The sequence below is a fragment of the Meriones unguiculatus genome, chromosome 6 (assembly GCF_030254825.1).
Source record: "Meriones unguiculatus strain TT.TT164.6M chromosome 6, Bangor_MerUng_6.1, whole genome shotgun sequence".
Lineage (NCBI taxonomy): Eukaryota > Metazoa > Chordata > Mammalia > Rodentia > Muridae > Meriones > Meriones unguiculatus.
This window is the reverse complement of record NC_083354.1, coordinates 93462987-93476741: the sequence shown is the minus strand read 5'-3', so window position 1 is coordinate 93476741 and position 13755 is coordinate 93462987. Positions and strand designations below refer to the sequence as shown.

The 13755-nt window shown below is 35.2% G+C and overlaps 1 long non-coding RNA gene across 1 annotated transcript in view; it reads left to right on the top strand.

Annotated features, from left to right (window-relative positions):
* Positions 1-13755, top strand: part of LOC132654727 (uncharacterized) — a 341596-nt gene that overhangs the window by 89709 nt on the left and 238132 nt on the right. Inside the window, exon 2 of the long non-coding RNA XR_009592424.1 lies at positions 11880-12106. This is a non-coding gene — a long non-coding RNA (uncharacterized LOC132654727). The remainder of the gene's footprint in view (positions 1-11879; positions 12107-13755) is intronic.

The following is a 13755-nucleotide window of genomic DNA, read 5'->3' as shown; positions in this document are numbered from 1 at the left end:
CAAAAACAATCCACAGATTCAATGCAATTCTCATCAAATTATGAAAACAATTCTTTACAGACCTTGAAAGAAAAATTCTCAACTTCATATGAAATAACAAAAAACCAAGAATTGCTAAAACACTCCTATACAAAAAAAGATCTTCTGGAGGTATCTCCATCCCTGATCTTAAGCTATACTATAGAGCAACAGAATAAAAACTGCATGGTACTAGCATAGAAACGGATTGAAATCAAATAGAAGACCCACAAATAAACCCACACACTTATGGACACCTGATTTTTGACAAAGATGCCAAAACCATTCAGTAGAAAAAAGATAGCATCTCCAACTAATGGTGCTGGTCTAACTGGATGTCTACATGTAGAAAAATGAAAGTAGATCTATACTTAGCACTCTGCATAAAACTAAAGTCCACGTGAATCAAAGACCTCAACATAAATCCAGACACATTAAATTGGTTCGAAGAAAAAATGGGGAAGAGCCTTGACCTCATTGGCACAGGAGATGACTTCCTAAACAGAACACCAAAATCACAGGCTCTCATGAAACTGAAAAGCTTTGGTAAAGCAAAGAACATCGAAACAAAAAACTGCCTACAGATTGGGAAAGAATATTCACCAACCCTCTATATGACAAGGGCTAATATCCTTTATATACAAAGAACTCAAGAAGTTAAATAATAACAAATCAAGTAATCCATTTAAAAAATGGGCTACAGAGGTAAACAGAGAATTCTCAATAAAGGAATTTTGAATGGCAGAGAAACACTTAAAGAAATGTTCAATGCAGTTCATAACGACCCTGAGATTTCACCTTACACCCATCAGAATGGCTAAGAAGAAAACGCAAGTGACAACACATGCTGGAGAAGATGTGGAGAAAGGGGAACCCTCCTCCATTGCTGATGTGAATGTAAACTTGTACAACCACTCTGGAAATCAATCTGGTGCTTTCTCAGAGAGTTAGGAATAGCACTTCCTCAAGATGCAGCTAAACCACTGCTAGGCACATATCCAAAGATGCTCAAGTATACAACAAGGACATCTGTTCAACCATGTTTATAGCAGCTTTATTTGTAATAGTCAGAAACTGGAAGTAGTCCAGATGCCCCTCAGTTGAGGAATGGATACAGAAATTGTGGTATATCTACACAATGGAATATTAATCAGCAATAAAAAACAAGAAAATCATGATATTTGCAGGTAAATGGTGGAACTGGAAAAGATCATCCTTTGTGAGGTATCCCAGAAGCACAAAGAAACACAGGGTATATACTCACTTATAAGTGGATACTACACATATAATATAGGATAAACATACTAAAATATGTACACCTAAAGAAGCCAATCAGGAAGGAGGACTCTGGCTAAGATGCTCAATCACCATTCAGAAAGGCAAAGAGGATGGACATTGGAGGATAGGGAAAACAGAGAACAGGACAGGAGCCTACCACAGAGGGTCTCTGAAAGACTCTGTCCTGCAGGGTATCGAGGCAGATGTTGAGACTCATAGCCAAACTTTGGGCAGAGTAGAGGGAATCTTAAGAAAGAAGTGAAAGATAGTAAGACCTGGAGAGGAAAGAAACTCCACAAGGACAGCAACAGATCCTAAATGTCTGGGCACACGGTCTTTTCTAAAACTGATACTCCAGCCAAGGACCATTATGGAGATGGCCTGGAACCCTTGCACCAGAGGTAGCCTATGGCAATTCAGTATCCAAGTTGTCTTCATAGTAATGGGGACAGGGACTGTATCTGACATGAACTAATTGGCCTGCTCTTTGATCACCTACCCCAGAAGGGGGAGCAGCCTTACCATGCCACAGAAGAAGACAGTACAGCCACTAATGATGAGACCTGATAGACTAGGATCAGAGGGAAGGGGAGGAGGAACTCCCTTTTCAGTGATCTGTGAGAGGAACACTGGTGGGGAAGAAAAAAGGTGGGATTGGGAGGGGAGGAGAAGGGAGGTACAGGGGGGATACAAAGTGAATAAACTAATTAATAAAAATAAAAAAGGAAAAAATAATTCTCAAAAAACAGAAACAAAATCAAACACAATGCAGCCAGTCCTGATGAGACCTGATAAACTAGGGTCATATGGAAGGGGAGGAGGTCCTCCCCTATCAGTGGAATTAGAGAGAAGCATGGGAAGAGCTGAGAGTGGGAGGGAATGAGGGACAGAGCTACAGCTGGGATGCACAGCAAATAAAATGTAATTAATGTAAAAACATTTTAATTAAAAATAAATTAATTAATTAAAAGTTCATACTGTATTCCTGCTTCAAATAATATATTAATATAATAATATAAGATATGCATATCATAGTATACATACATATAGTGTATAAAAATGAATTCTATATGCAAATAAGCACTTTTACATTACATTACATAAACCTACTCTTTTGGAAAGCTTACTGTGGGTTCACATTTTAGCCAGCATGTTTGATTTCTGTCTTTATCAACCAGTTCTTAACAACAAGCCCAACTGAAGCAAATGTCCTAGAGAATTTCTGGAAAGCTGGACAATTCCTCTACTGCCAAAGTCCAGATGATTCATTTCTCATAGGTGGGACACCATGGGAAAGCACTAAAGGCTAAGAGCTACTGTGCTTCTGAAATACACAGATGGCGTAGTGCCTCAGCTCAAAGCTCCTGCTATGCCCACAGAGTTGCTGATAGACAATAGACTCTAGGGTACTTCATACTCAGTATGTTCTTTCAAAAAGGAGAAGAGCCAATTTTCTAGCCTTGTGCTAAAACATAGGTCCCAAGAAGTTCTATGAATATCATGAAGGAAGATTTTTCAATTAAAGAAGGAGTCTGTTTTGCTAGAATTATGGAATAAATCTTACATTATAATCTGAAGATAAGTATGAATAGCAAAGAGAAGGTCCATTCTGAAAAAGGGGGCATTTTCACCTTTAATATATGTTTTCCATATGTTTAATGATGACCATTTCTTTTCTAAGATTCTTCTCCATTAGTTTCTTGGCATAAACACCTAATATTTTATCCAAACACTAACATGTATATTTTAAAGGCTTAATATCTGCTATGATTCATTGGTATTACTAAATGTTTTATTTATTTATTTGTGTGTGTGCTGTCCCTTTCTACAGCTGAACTTCAGAATTTTTCTACCTATTGCACAATCAAGTTTGTATCATCCTTTTTCTTTTAAAAATGAGGAGGCAAAAATTTTGTTAGAAACTGCGGAGGGATTAATGAGACCTCATTAGCAAAATTTGTTGAGGCTAGAAATACAAAATAAGGACAAGCGATTATCTTTACCAAACCCAAACACTATCATATGAATGTTTCTTAAAAAGTCAGTGATTCAGAGCTATCTAAACTAAATGGACCAGTAAGGATGAAGGATGTTTGGTTTAATTCCTTAATGATAATGAAATAAAAGGAGAAGTTTATTTTATATGCATAACCATTCATCAAAGTTAAAATTAAATAGATGCCAGGAGAGACAAAAGTAAGATTTCCATCTCATGTATTTTAAAAAAGGATGTTTTATTTTTGGCAAAACAAACAAACAAACAACCCCCCCCCAAAAAAAACCCACATACTAAAGCATTATTAAACTCTTTGCTATCAATGAGAAAATATGAAGTTGCTTTAATTTTCATTGATTGGCATTTGAGTTAGTAGGCACTTTCCCTCTAAAATGGAGGACACAATTTGTTGTTTTAATTTCAGCTGGAAACAAGGTAACTAATATTGCCTAGGGCTTTGAGGGATACTCTTTATACCTGAATTATATCAGACCATCAAAAACTATTCAAAATCTTTTGTCTTTTTTTTTTTTTTGGCAAGCTGTAAAAATGAAAAGCAAAACACACAGACATAGTAGATCCTAAAAGTTTACATTTACCATACAGAACCCTATATTATTCAGTTTATTTAGGTAGTAAAGAGAAACCCTTATTGACACTTTTAAAAAAATCATAGATTTGGCTTTCATAGACCTTATTTAGTGCAAGGCTGGTTAAAGGCGTAAATTTCAATGTTATTAAAGAAGAAAAAAAGTTTTATTTTCCCACTTTCATTGGAAAAACTCATGTTAATTATTCCTTTGCACCTGCCTAATGGGGTTGAAGTAATTCAATTGTCATATTGTTTTAGATTGTTGTTTTGTATAATGTATCACCCCTGCTGTTCCATTAAAAAAATTCTATACTCTTCCATTATTCAGTATGGCCTAATGATTATTCCACCATTGTACATGCTGCACTGTTATTTTGATTTTAATTGACTTCACTTTTTTAATTAAGCACATTGGTTTTAAAACTGTTGTTGACAAGCATGGTTCTGTCATTCTCAGTATCTGCTTCTATGTGCTTTCCATACTTACTGACTTTTATTTATATTATAAATGGTAATAATTTGGATACAGAGATTTGTCAACTGTGACATGAATTCAGGTCCCACATTATTCATATACATTGGCCTACTGGAACTTTTAAAGGTTTAATAGTTCTGTGTAAAATATCTTTTAAGCTTTACTTTCAAGTCTTTTGGTTAAAAATTCAAAATAAATTTCTCTGTTTTGTAGATGTATGATAATCTTTCGATTTAAAAAGCTGTGCTTTACTTCATTAATTAAATATAGTCAGAGGTTATAATCAGACACAGTGATATAAGACTGTCTGTACTTAGTGGCATCTAAAATTATGGTTTCTATATCTTTGAAATATTAGTCAATAATGCACTCTAGTTTGAAGTATAATTCTGTAAATTATTTAAAGATGTGTACATAATTATATATACATGTATATAGTATATGTAGCACAATAAAGGAAAACAATAATATTTTTATGAAATGCATTAAAATGTCTCATTCTGAGCGATATCTCACAACATAATATGATGCAGAAAGAACCAGAGACAAAATAATTCAAGCTGAGATGGTAGAAGTTGCTAAACTGCTGAAGTGAGAAAAAAAAATGTTGTTTTATGATGAGTCAATGTTTAAATGTTCTTACAAACTATATAAAATGCTTAATGTTTTTCACACTTCTCTAAACACAAACCTGCCAAAAATATGGTTTGTAAAGTTTTGTAATGGTGTAAAATGTCTTAAGATGAAAAAGGTTGATATGAGAACTTCCTCTTAGCATTTGTGTTTTGTTAATGGGCATGAATGAGTGAGTGAATGAATGAATGGGAAGGTGAATGAATAGGCCCTTTGAGATTTGACTGCCATTTGGCCATGTGAGGGACAACAGACAAAGCTTTAGAAGTGGCTGTCTGCCCTTGTTTGGTGCAGCTTCATCTTGCCAGTTGGGATTATAGATGGGCTTGTGATCTGGGATTTATGTCCCACCTCTCCTTATTTCTCAGAGTGCCTGACACAGATCTATTAACATAACTTTCATTGCCAATGACAACATGAATAAAAGATGACTGGTATGACCTCTAAAGGTACCAAGATTAGTACTGATGCAGTGAGTCTAACTCTTTTATGCGTTGCCATGCAATAGTAATCTCAGTAAAACATTGAACAGAATTAGAATGTTAGTTTCCTTGATGTATCTCTGAGTCACTTTTCTTTCCTTTTTTTTCTTTTCATTATTTATTTATTTATTTATTATTGTTGCTCGTTTTAGGTTTACCAGCAATCAATGCTTTGGTTTTGTTTTTGAAACACTGTCATTCTTTCATTTGGGTGAACATAAAACAATACAAGATGAACAAACAAAAAGTTATGCTTTCAGTATTCTGCATATGAGGAAACTATTTTTCCTGTACATGGTATTGTTCCTAAGTTCTACTGCTGCAAGTCTTGTGACCCAAACACTCACTTTCTATTCAGATTACACCATGATAAGTTTATCTTTCTTGGTTTTCCCACATTATCTCCAGTAGTGAAAATAGGAAACACAACCCGATTGCCAAAAGTCATTTAATACCACTACTACATGGTATTGTCTCTTTTTTAACTTGGCAAAATATAAGGACCTGGTAAGTATGGAACTGTTAGATATAGATATTCTGATTATTTTTCTCAAAATAGCCCAATGAAATAAACTGCATACAGGAAACAAACAAGGAAGCTTCTGTTTCGGACCAAAGCAACATCTGTTCACATTTTCATGACTCATATGTGTGAACAAATTCTGTAACAGGTAGGAAAGAAGGGGAAGAATGAGAACACAGGGACAGGTGGAAAGTAATATTACACCTTGCCAACAGCATCTTTTATGACATTTTTTTTCTTTAAAAGCAGAGAAGTAGGACTGTGCTGATATTTACTCCAGTAATACAAAGGAAAAATAGTGTGCATTTTATGATGCCTTTAGGTAGTGAAACATTGTTCTTTGGGAGTATTTTTCTTTGCTTTCTTGAAAGGTTTGTTAGCTGTATGACCCAGAATTCCTATGATATGTTAAGGACACCAGAGCTTTTGATTTAAAAGATTAAGAAAACATTTAAAAACAAGAAGAGGCTAAAATGTCCAACCACCTCAAATGTTCGCTCCACTGTTTGGCATGGTGGTGGTTGTATTTTCATCCGGAAAAGGTATTGGTGAGGAGACAAACAGGTTTTCCAATTTTCAGATATCTTCTAGGGCATCTTATTTGGGTTTTTGTGGAGCATACTGTATCTGAAATAACATAAGTAGTATGCTAAGACTTGAAGTCAGAGTAAGGAGCTTTGTACTGTGGTCAAAAATACGGAATTTGGTATAACAAGATTCAGAGCTAGTGAAACCACAAATATTATGTTTTCTCCATAGACAAACAGCCTTTCTAACAGATCACTTGAGTAAAGAAGCAATCATATAGCATTCCTCTATCTACAAAAGACCTATGAGGGAATTTTTGTTCTTTGTTTATAAAGAAAATCCACTTTCAATCTTATGTAGTTACCCACTAATGATAATGAAATATCTTGTATAAGAAAATATTTTAACGAAAATGGGATGATTCTCATTTTAATTAAGATGACAGTTGATGTTTTAAAAGCAAAAAAAGAATAGGCAGGCTTCAGCTTTCAATACTCTAATGTGGATTATTGCATATCTAGATGAAGGAAACTTTGGAGGACTCAGTAGTAATGAACAAAGCCACACAAAACTCAACCTTGAGGTTGTTAGGGGAAAATTAAGTCATTGGCTGCTCCAAAACGCTGAAGCAGATGTCAGAAGCAAGCAGCTGTGGCTTGAGAAATTCAACAAAATTTCAATCTTCAAATTGCTTCTCTGGATAGAAACTGCTTGGTAGCAGTTTCAGATCTGATCTGGGCTGCCAGTGAGCCATCTGCACAAAATGAGAACAGTTTGCTGATGTTGTCTATCCAGGTAGGTAATCATCAGTGTCCTTTTACCAGAGAAAAACAGTGCCGAGGCAGTTGTAGAAAGTGTATGGGAAAGTGTTACAATAATTAACCCTAGGTGTTAGAGTACTGAGTACTAGACTAAAAATAAGTTGAAAGGTGTCTATCTACCTAGATTTTTAATGACTGCTCTTGAATCCTAATTTTAGGTTCACAGTACAGAGTAGGAAATTCTAGATAGAAATGGAGACTAGGTAATAATATTGGGAAATTTAAATTTCAATACCAGGTACAAAAAGATGTTCACTCTGTGAAACCTGGTTTTATGACAATAATGGAAGTATGCAATAGGCTAACAAGAAAATTGAGGAAGGGACTTGTGAAGTATAAAAAATTAGCATCATAGAAATGGGCAATTTTAGTGGTGTTAGAAGAAACACTTTCAAAATTTTATTTAGCTATGTGTTTGTGAAATAAACACATGGAATGTGACATGGTTGCTCATAAGTAAGTCAGCTTACATAAAAGTTTTTTTCTTAATAATTCAAGATAAAACATCCTTGCCAGTAGCTGAGAATAAGGGCATGTAATCAAAGTGACCCAAACAATGACACCCGAGTTTCCAGATGGTATAGGAAAAAAGTCTATAATTTATGACTACTGGTGCAGTAAATAAATCTAAAACAATAGGCGTGAAGGGATGGAGAAACAGTCACAGCTGACCAAAGGAGCAGTTGTAATGCAACCCACAGAAAGCTTGGTGCCAGAAGTAATTGACATAGTCGTCAAATCAATTTCCTGGGGTGCAGACACTCAAGCACTCAATCTGATTCTGTATGCTGCACAATGTTTGGATTGAACAGCTGTCTCTAATTCAGATAGATTTAGCTGGATGTGAGTCCCAATTCAAGGAGCTTTCTGAAAGTGAACAGTAATTACATGGCCTTCCTTTATGTAGATTTATTGTTTTCTGATCAAATTATTCTTTTTTAAATCAAATATATTTCATATTAATTTTAAATGTTTAACTGTTTTCTCTTCCTGTATCAGATAACCATGAAATTCATAATCTTTTCTTCTAGGGTGATAGAGGGGATGCCATTTCAAGATATCGTGGACCATGTACTGTATGATGGACTTTACATTGACCATGGCAGTAACCTCAGTGTAAACATGTCATACCCATGCAAGGGAGGACTAATTAAATATTATTTATATTTTATTTCAACATATTTACTTTAAAGTAATATTAAATAATCCTTCCTGCAAGTCTCTTCTTGGTTTTTTATTCACTAATTCACTTTTGAGCAGACTGTGTGCCGCCTCCTGGATAGTTGAAAAGACCCTGGGATATGACTATGCCAACATAATGCAACTAACAGCCTGGGCTGGAGAAAAGTGTAAGGAGTTATGTGGAGAATTATAGAGACAATATAGAGATTAAGACCCAGAACAGAAGAAACCCCTAATCTAACTGTAGGTGGGATACAATTAGTAGAGCTGTTAGAAGAGTTGGGGGTGATGATGACATTGCAGTTGAAATTTTGAAGATTCAAAGACTTTGGGAGGTTGAGAGAGGACTGTTAATATCTCAGAAACTCTGAATATCAGAGCTGGAGCATATTCAGACAATCACACACTCTTCGCTGCATCTGGACCACAGGAGTTGATATAGGCTTAGGTATTTATTCAAAGTCACATGGCTGGGAAAAAGAGCAGTACTGTGTTCAACTACTTGGAAGGACTACTTGGAAGGACTTGAAAGGAGAATGATAACACGTTCAGCCTCACAATAATGTTCAAGAACACAAAGTTGCAAGTAAAGGAGAGTGAGTAAAACAGCAAGAGAAAGGAAAGGAGGAGAATGATATACTAGATTTCCAAGCACAAGACAGGTGAAAGAACCCACTGACTGTGCCCTTTGATATATAGATATATAGGAAATCAAAAGAAGTTGGATGTCCAACACAACTTTTATTGTTGTAAAAGATCTTTGTGAGAGCAGATTTGAAGAAGTTAAGAAAAAAAAACAATTAGTGATCTTTTTCCTTGACACTAACTTAACTTTCCATCCTTAGCAATAGAGAATGTCAAAGGCCAGGAGATAGTAAATTGATTATGAGTGCAACTGGTGGAACCATATTACATAAGAGGAGAAGGGCCAGTACTAGTAGTACTAAGGCAACAAGAAAGACAAAAGTGCAATGACAAGAGTTCAGATCTATAAATAAATTTGAGATGTGTTTGACAAAAAGTAAGATATGAAAGGGAATATCTCACAATAGCAAAGAAAGAAAACCATTTTTAAGACATAATTGAAAGTGAAGAAATAAAATTAAATAAATCCCAACTGGTCAGCTCTGGATATATGTACTTAGGAGCATACCTAAAAGGCTCAGTAATAATAATAATAATTATAATTAAGGAAGAGATCATGAATTTTGGGGACATTTAGGAGGGGAGAAGGAGGCTGAGTGATAGAAATACCATGATCATGTGTGAAGGCTCAAAAATGACAAAACTATTAAAATCAATAATTCTAAAGAACATTTTTGAATAAAAATATTGTTTTCATAAATTAATACTTACAATTGCAAAAATTTTGAGAAAAAAAATAATATTGAAACAAAGAGAAAATACTTCTACCTTCTTAAATAACAAGACCTTATATTTTAATACACTTTCTTCTGGTCAATTTTCTCTAGACACTTTTAGATACGTGTTATGACAATACAAGTTTATTTTTCTTATGTTTTAGAATAAATGTTTCTAATACTACACTATCATTTATCATTATTTGTAAACAGTTTCTTTCAAATATTTAAAATTTATTATTCAGTATTTATTTTTATTAAAATTTATTATTTATTTGTTTTCATTAATTTATTTTTATTCACTTCACTTCCTGCTTGTAACCCCATCCCTCCTCCCCTCCCAGCACTATTTCCCACTCCTCCCTTGCCTATTCCTCAGCGAAGTGGAGCTCCCTTTTCCATTTACCTCAGCTCATCCTGCTTGTAACCCCATCCCTTCTCCCCTCCCAGCACTATTTCCCACTCCTCCCTTGCCTATTCCTCAGCGAAGTGGAGCTCCCTTTTCCATTTACCTCAACTCATCAAGTTGCATCAGGACTGAGTGTGTCCTCTTTCCCTGTGGTCTGTGAAGGGGATCCTGACAGGGGAAGTAATCTAAAGGCTAGCTAGCAAGAGAGCCCTTGTCTGAGGCAGTCCCCACTTCCCCTACTAGTGGACCAACATGAAGCCCAAGCTGAATCCATCTGCTACATCTTTGTAGGGGGCCTAGGGCTTTGGTTGATCTTTCCATCTCAGCAAGACTTTCTGGGCCCTGGTTAGTTGGCTCTGTTTTTATTCTTGTGGACCTCCTGTCACCTCCAGGTCCTTTTTTTTTTTTTTTTCCTCCCACTTTTCCACAAGACTCCCGAAGCATCACCAAATGTTTGGCTGTGAATCTCACCATCTGTTGTAAGGTGCTGCTGGGTAGAGCCTCTCAGAGGACAACTCTGATAAGGCTCTTATGTATAACAGTCTTTTTTTTTTCCCATTGTGTGGTTTTGGCTCCTTTGTCAAAAATCATGTGACCATAAGTATATGGATTTATTTTTGGATCTTTGATTCAATTTCATTGATCACCCAGTCTATATCTATACTAGCGCCATGAACTATGGCAGTACTATTGTTCTGCAGTGTAGCTTGAAGTCAGGGATGGAGATGCCTCCAGAAGTTCTTTTATTGTATTGGATTGTTTTAGCTGTTGTTTTTACATATTAAGTTTAGAATTGTTCTTTCAAGGTCTGTAAAGAACAGTGCTGGTGTTTTGATTGAATCTGTAGATTACTTTTGGTAAGATGGCCATTTTTGCATTTTTATATTTTAACATTTTTACTAAGCTAATTCTACCAATTTACAAGCATGGGACCATCTTTCCATCTTCGGATATTTTCTTCAATTTCTTTCTTCAGAGTCTTGAAGCTCTTGTCACACAGGTCTTCTACTTGCTTGGTTAGAGTTCCACCAAGATACATTCTATTATTAATGACTATTGTAAAGGGTGTAGGAGCCTTAATTGTTCATATATAAGAGGGTCACTGATTTCTTTTAATTCATCTTTTATTTTATTTAATTCAGCCACTCACTTTGCTGAAGCTGTTTATCACCTGTAGGAGTTCTCTGGTGAAAATTTTGGGGTCACTCATGCATACTGTCCTATCTTCTGCAAATACTGATGCCTTGAATTCTTCCTTCCTAATTTGTAGTCCCTTGATTTGTTTTTGCTGTCATAATGTTCTAGCTAGAAAATCAAATACTATATTAAAGAGATATGGAGAGAGTTGACAGCTTTGTCTTGTCCCTGATTTTAGTGGATTTGCTTTTAGTTTCATGCTATTTAAATTGATGTTGGGTATCAGCTTGCTGTACATAGCTTTTGTTATGTTTAGAGATGGACCTTACATTCCTGATCTTTGTAATACTTTTGTCATAAAAGGATGGATTTTATCAAAGGCTTTTTCTACAGCTAATGAGATGATCATGCTGTTTTTTTTCTTTCTATTTGTTTGTATGATAGATTACATTGATGGATTTTCATATTTTGACCATCTCTGCATCCCTGGGATAAAGCCTGCTTGATAATGGTGGATGATCTAATTGATGTGTAGCTGTTCCGCAATTAGAAACAGAAGTGGATCCAAAAGCTCAGACTCACAGACTCACAGACTCACAGATGACTCACAGACACCCACCATGGCTTCCCTGCCATGGAAGCCAAAAGCAGCCCAGAGAGGAAAGTAGACGGTGGGATTCCATGTCTGTTTAAGTATATGTATGGCCATTACACTTTTATTTCTGACTGATCTTAAATGGTTAATATGCTCTGTATGTTTTGCTTATAGATTAACAGTTATTGGATATGTTAAAAGTTTAAATTCAAACTCTTGTTTAGAACATATATGTGTGTGCATATATGTTTGTAAGATCTATAGAAGCACAAATGTTTTTAAATAGCAACCATGTGACTTGCTATGTGATATGAATCTGCCATCATGAAATTGGCATGTGGTTTGTGACAGGGCAAAGTAAAAAATTACAGAACCTCTTAGTAGTAATGTATTTTGGTTTTTACAGTATTTTTTTTTTTAGATTAAGAAGACAAGGCTCATTTTAAATTTGTATTGATTTTAGAGATTGAATTGTTTGCGCTGGTAAAATTTGGTTTTGACTTTTAAAATTATGGTTATGCTTTGTGATTTCACTCCTAAAATGGGTACTTTATTTTGATATTGCAAAAACAGATTTCTTCTAGAAATGTGTGTAAGGCTATGCGACATTTTACAGTTTATCAGGTATTTCATAATAATGTCTTTATGGATTTTATATACATATATATATATTTGAGGGTTGTGTTTTTGTGACATGCTGTATGTGTGATTCAGCCTGAGTTTGTGAAGGTCTATTCAGATTAACAGGCTGTTTTGAAGTGTGTGCCTGTCTGTCAGTTCCTGAATGAATGGATTAGTGCGCTTTCTTTCTGACCAATAGGTTTGGTATTGCCAGAATAGTTCAAGTTCAGTTTAAAATTGTTCTACGCTGTTCTGTTATGCAGTTAGTTCTAAGACTTATTTGATTACAATGTTAAAACTTGGTTGTGAGAAACTGCAAATGCTCCACAGTGCTATACTGTGGGAAAGAGCATAACAATCAGTGACACCTAATGGCTGTGTTTAAATTGCTGGCCATAGCCTGTAACAACATATGGATAGCTGCCATGTTGTTTCAGGGATATAGAGGATAGAGCTATAGTTTTACCGCCATCTTTGTTGAGGGATTCCAGGTATGTTTAGTTCCCTGTTTAGTGCAAAGGGAAACAATTGTCCTTTAAGCTTTTTGCTGTTCAGTTTTAATGCAACATGGTAGGATCAAGATTTGCTAGCCTTTCTATGAACTATATCTGATTAGAAGTTTTGCTTTAATTTTAGTTCAGAAATATATTTAAAGTTATGCTAATGGTTATAACCATTAGTTATGCTTATAACTAATATATTTTAGTTCAGAAATACATAACTTTAAATATATTTCTGAACTAAAATATATTAGTTCAGTTGGTTATAAGACTGAGCTTTACTTAGTATCTTGTTTATGTTTTTAAGGTTAAGCTTCAGATGGGTAACTACAAAGTTTGCCTACATAAATTGACTTGAAATAGATATAGTCCTAAAACACTTATCTAAGGAATATGCCAGAATTGGAATGGCATTCTGTCTTACAAGATGTAATGTAGAGTAGATAACTATAGATGGACAAAGAGTAACTCATATTCTGGCCCTCAAGCTTGTCAGAGATCTGAAGAATATGGCATTTTAACATGTGTAAGCTTATTATGATAGAGAGTAGCTCCTGGCAGTAGCTCCCCATGGTCTCCATAAAGGTTTGGGCACAATGACAGA